The following is a 6,000-nucleotide window of genomic DNA, read 5'->3' as shown; positions in this document are numbered from 1 at the left end:
GTGTGTGGCCAGCTCAGCCCACCAGGGGGCAGGGCTGGCTGGCATGTGGTGCTGGGGGATTGAACCGCGGTCCCTGATGCTTTTGCTAAGCTTGTTCTAGTAGGTGCTTTAGACCACTGAGCCATCTCTCCAGCCCCCCTGCTGGGAAATCTGCTGCTCTGCGTCTGGCAGTGCAACACAGAGCTCAGCGGAGCTGGGCGGTGACTCTGGGCCTCGGCCCCTCCCCATGACTTGCCCCCATCCCTCTCCATCAGCTCACAGCCACACAGGGGCTTGCCAACGCCTGGGGCCCTGGGGATAGTGCGGGAGCCCCTGGGAGCCTCCCCTCGAGCCAGCCCCCTCTATCAGGCCATCTCTGCTCTCCTGGACTCTTGCCAAGGGACTTCGTGAGAGTGAGACCGGAGAAATCCCCTCTGTCCCCACCTTCCAGCTGTGGTCAGGCCATGCAAATGTCTGAAATGGCACTGGGCGAAGGGCAAGGTAGGCAAATTGTCAGCAGGGATTGAAGGAGGGTGGAGAGATGGCAGCTGCAGCCTGGGTGAGGAGCCTCAGGCACACTGCCCCGGGCTCCAAGCAAGCAGCACAGGGACTTAAAGAGCCAACTGCAGGGGCTCAGGAGATGGCTCAGCCGCACAGCACCTGCCTGGCAAGCGCAAGATCCTGAGTTTGATTCCTAGTACCAAAAAAAAAAAAAAAAAGAAAGAAAGAAAGAAAGAAAAAGCCAACTGCCATCAGTACACTTGCCTTCTACTGAGAATGCATAGAGCACCTACTGCCCAGAAAGTACCCTGCCACAGAGTAGGAAGAAAGAAATCAGAGGTGTCCTACCCTGCTGATAAGGGCCTCCTCATCTATTAGGGGGCCAGCAGTGGGCATAGAAACATAAGCAAAGGGTGTGATGGAGGGGAACTACCTGCTCGCCCCCCCCCCCCCGGACAGGAGTTTTCTTTCTCTCAATAAATATATATATTAAAAAAAAAAAAAAGGCAAAGGGTGTGAAACAGTAGGCACAAGCCATGCACCATGGGGATTCTGCAGGGAAAACAAGGCTCTGTGCTGTGTACCTCAGCAGCCCGGCCCTAACTCTCCCAGGTCTGCAGGCACAGGGGAGCCTCAAGAGTTGAGCTCAGGACTGTGACTTTGTCCACACACAGGCAGGGATGACTTGGGCAGTGAGGTCCCCAGCAGTCCCCATGGGGTGAGCTCTAGGTGCCTGAGGCCTGACAAGTGTGGAATCCTCACTGTGGTGGGCTTTCGGCATTGTGCTGGTCACTCTGGTCCCTTCCAGGGCTTCCTGGGGCCATCACCCATGTGCACAGCTGTTCTGCCCACCTTGTCCCAGGCCCTGCTCCTGGGGACATAAGAGGGAGCTCCTATCTGCTGGGACCCCACCCAGGTGGCTTCCTGGAGCAGAGCCTCCTCCCACCACCACCACCACATGCCCCTCATGGCGGCTTGAATGATGGGTAGGACCACCTGGACAGCTGTCCTTGAAAGAAGAGCAGTTGTCTCCATTTTGGCTAAACCTGGCCCTATTTGTGTGTATTGACACATGCACCGCTGGCTAAGTTTTGTCCTTGTCCCATCAACTGGCTTTAAGCTATGCAAATCAGCCCAGCCAAGTGCTGATGCAGTCTTTGAAGCAAGATGACAGGGCAGGGTTGCCCCATCCCATGACACCCAAGAAGCACGTGGGAGTGGTGGGAGGGGGTGAGCCTCGAGATAAGAGGCTGGGACTTCCCAGGGCACATGTAAAAAATTGCACATCCCAGCTGAAGCCCAGAACAGTAGATGCTGCCTTGAACCGGGTCGTGTGGGTGTTCTGCACACCCTTCTGTACACTGCAGAGGTGACCTCAGGCCTCCTACCCGGCCCAGCTCACGGCACTCACGTATGTCCCACCACAACTAGTCTCTGGCCCTCAAGCCACCTCTCTCTCTCTCTCTCTCTCTCTCTCTCTCTCTCTCTCTCTCTTTTTCAGAACCTGGGATTGAACTCAGGCCCTTGCACTTGCCGGGGAAGTGCTTATTCCACTGAGCCATCTCCCCGGCCCACCACTTCTTTCTTGATGAATGAATAGATCCTGGGTTCTTCAGCCCCGAGTCAAGGCCTTTGTTCTGGTTAGCTGTCACCCTAGCTAGATTAGCCCCCCTTGCCCCCCCACAACTACAAATGTGCCTTAGTGTCTTTATTCTCACCACGCATCATGCTGGTAGTGGTGAATTGAAATTAACTCACTAGGACTCCAGTGACTTTTTCATGGGATGACAAATATAAATTTCCCAAACCAAGGAACGGTCTGGGAAGGGCTTCTGGAAGTGACCACTGGTGCTCTGGCTTTATTGTTGCATTCCCTGTCAGCCGAACTAATGCAGTATACAGGACACGGCCAGCAGAGCTATCCGTCCCAGCACCCCCTACACAGCTCGTGTGTGGCAGACAGGGGTCGCCCCTGTCCTCTGGGGTGAAGCTCGAAGCCTGGGGCTGTGTGTGAGGCAGAGCACATGTTCAGCACGTAGGAAGCCCTGGACACCGCCTACAGCACCACAGTAAGTCCCCACACTGCTGGGACACAAGCTGGTAGCCCCCAGCCCCCTGCGCAGCTCGTCTCTCATGCTCTGATGCTTTCCCGTCGCTGTGGGCAGCATGCGCTGCCCTTTGATGCCCACTCTGCAAAGTGGGCATCTCCCGAAGGTGAGGTGGGAGCTGTCTCCGTGGCCCTCGGCACGGTCCAGTACAGATGTTCCACACATGGAAGCTCGCCGTACCGCTGTCACTGTCACAGCACTCTGTCCTATGCTGGGGCTCACTGCGCCTCGCACCGTGATGTCACCGCTTCACCCCTTCACCCCGTGAGGTGCCATGACTGTAGCCCAATGAGGCAAGGCTGAGGCACTCAAAGGCTGTGTGACAGGCTCCAGGTCCCAGGCCAGCATGGGGCATAGTTCAGGCTTCACCCTGATCACTACCTAGGCTGCTCTTGAGAGAAAAACTGGATTGTTCGGTGGGGGAAGAAAAGAAGAAAAATGGGTGTTTGGGCAAGGCCTCTGGCACACCAGAGGAGGCCTTCATGGAGGAAAGGAGCGGCCTTCCGGGCAAGGGCTGTATGCCAGGGATGCACGGGAGCATCCTGTCGCACATGGACCACCAGGACGAAGCCCACAGGCCAGGCAGCTTAAAGCTCACTCCCTACAGATCTGGAGCTGAAGTGGCTTCAGGGTGCGGCCTCTTCTCAGTCCCAGGAGGCCGCCTTCATCCGCCTTCCCTGTGGAAGAGGGCAAGAAAGCCCTCTGGCTTTCTTTGTTTGCTTGCTCATTTTGGAGATCCTAGAAATTCAGTCCTGGCCCTTCACACTGAACCCCAGCCCCCCTGGTCTCACCTCCCACTGCCTCTACAGCCAGGGTTCTGCATGTAACCTGGGAGGGGCTGTCGTGAGCACTGAGCCGAAGCTTCCCAGGCAGCCTTGTGTCCCTCTGAGAGGACAAGAAGTTCTGGGCCTCAGCTTGTGCTCCTGAGGCCGCCCCACCTGCCCCATTCCCACCTCTGGGGTCCCATTGCTCACCTTCAAAGGCAGGGGTTCCTGATGTCCTTCACATCATTGGACCTGAAAGCAAGGACCACAGAGGTGTGTGACACTCACGACTGAGGGGCTTAGAAATCATCCACATGGAAGGGCCGGGAGATGGCACAGTAGAATAAGCGCTTGCCTGGCAAATGCAAGAGTCTGGGTTCAAACCCCGGTTCCACCAAAAAGAAGAAAGAAGGAAGAAGGAAAAGAAACCAAGCAATTGCATTTTCTTTATCCTATATAATTATAAGAAAAAGGAAATCCATGGTAATAGGAAAGATATTAAATACTGAGTTTGTATAAAACATCCAAATGGCGAGGCACGGTGATGCTCGCCTGGAATCCCAGCACTTCGGGAGACAGGGATGGAAGGTTCAAGTTCAAATCCCAGGTAGTCAACTTAGCAAGAGCCTGTGTTTGCTTTCCAATACCACAAACAAACAAACAAAAAGAGAATGAAATCTAAACTTCTCAAAATGAGAAACTTAAGGTTGCTTTGGTGAGCACAATTGTTTTCATTTAGTTGATTTTTTTTTTTTTTTTTTTTTTTGTACTAGGAAACAAACCCAGAGGAATTCTACCACTAAGCTACATGCCCTACTTTTTAAAGTTTTTTCTTTTTCTAGCTTGAGACATAGTCTTTCTAAATTGCCTGGGCTGGTCTCTAATTTACAATCCTGCTGCCTCTGCCTCCTGAGTACCTGGGATTACAGGCATAGCACAACTTTTTAATGTGCAGGAAATGACGACCGGTATGTCCTGGTCAGATCTCTTTAGTGATAATTCACATGGCTGCTGGACATTACTCCCCACCAAAACAAATAAACAAACAAAAAAAGCAAAACAAAAACTCTCGCTCAAGTAGGGGAGAAATGTAAAACCATTTTTACAACCATCCAAACCTTGGCAATAGTTCTGACGTCTAAAGACTATAACCCTCATCCTTCACTCTCTGTGACAGCCACAGTCCTCACGGTGTAACTGCTGCATTCAGAGCCTAAGGAGCGGTCAGGTGAAGGAATCAAGCAACCCTCAGGCCTGGCAGGGCGGCCCAATCCTGTAATTCCAGCACTTCAGAAACCAAGGCAGGAGAACCCCGAAAATCGAGGCCAGCTTGGGCTACGTAGTGGTCCAAGGCCAGCCTCGACGGCACAGTAAGACTGTCTCAAAAAAATAAAAGATAGGGACCAGGGAGATGGCTCAGTGAAATAAGCGCTTCCCTGGCAAGCGTAAGTGCCTGAGTTCAATCCCTGGTCCCACAAAATAAATAAGTAAATAAATAAAATAAATACAAATAAAAGATAAAAACCAGGCTTCAGTTACAGCTTGCAGGGGCTGCCTGTGCGGTAAAGCAGGCACCTTTCCACCGCGTGACGCCAGGAGGGCAGACTGCTCTGAGGGAGATGGTCCTATGCAGGGACACAGACCCCCTCCCCCCGCCCGCTTTCCTGAGCTGCCCACCCACCCTTGGCGTCCTGCATCCGGGGTCCTGTGCCCCAGGCGGCAGCTCAGATCCCGAGTCACCCAGGCCCATCCACACTGCTGCAGACGGCCAGGGACATCTGCCTCCTTCACTGGGTCCTCCGCATCCTGCTGCACACCTAGGGGTGCCTGCAGGGAGCCTCTACAGGGCTCTTTCTGGCAGCACCAGCCAGCACCCCAGGTTGCCTTCTGGCCAGGGAGAGCAACATTCTCCCTGGCCTGTACTCTACTGTGACACACAGCGCTTCCTCCTGGACTAGCAGAACAGGAGAAGCCAAAAAGAGAAAAACCCATTCCCCCAGCCCGCTTCCACCCTGCACCCCTACCCCGGGGAGGGCCAGCTGGGCTTACAGCCAGGCAACCCTGAGCCGACAGCTTAACCTCTCTGAGCCTCAGTTCTAGCCTCTGGAATGCAGGCACATGTGCTCTGCGGGGGCGTGAGGCCTCCCGCTGCCTGCTAAGTGCCCGGCAGAGTTCCACACTGGGGAAGCTGGACCAAACTGGTTCTTCCAACCACATAAAGACAAATGGACACAAAGGCCAGGGACATGGCCACACACCTGCCTACACAGACAGTGCCAGCAAGCTCAGTGCTGGCACAAACCTGGGGGACATGTCTATGGCCCACACTGACACCCTGTGTCAGCCTCACCTCCCTGCCCTGGCCTTCTGGGAGAGCCACAGGAGCCAAAGGGCAGCTCAGGCCCAGCCCTCAGGATCTTCCCACTGGCCCTGTAGACACTCCAGGCACCAGGCCCTAGACCCCATGCCGCTCCCTTTGCATTTTGAGCCTGGGAAGTAGAGAGGTCAGATGGAGTCAGGGAAGCGTTTGCCATCTACCACCACAGCACGTAGACATCCCCAAAGAGGTGAGCCAGGCGCTCAGGTGCCTGCCTGACCCTCACAGGCTAGCACGCCCCATCCACACCTTCTGCCAAATTCCAGTCCTC

This window comes from Octodon degus, unplaced genomic scaffold (genome assembly GCF_000260255.1).
Source record: "Octodon degus isolate 3935 unplaced genomic scaffold, OctDeg1.0 scaffold00042, whole genome shotgun sequence".
NCBI lineage: Eukaryota > Metazoa > Chordata > Mammalia > Rodentia > Octodontidae > Octodon > Octodon degus.
The sequence above is the reverse complement of the archived record's forward strand: the minus strand, read 5'-3'. Positions refer to the sequence as shown.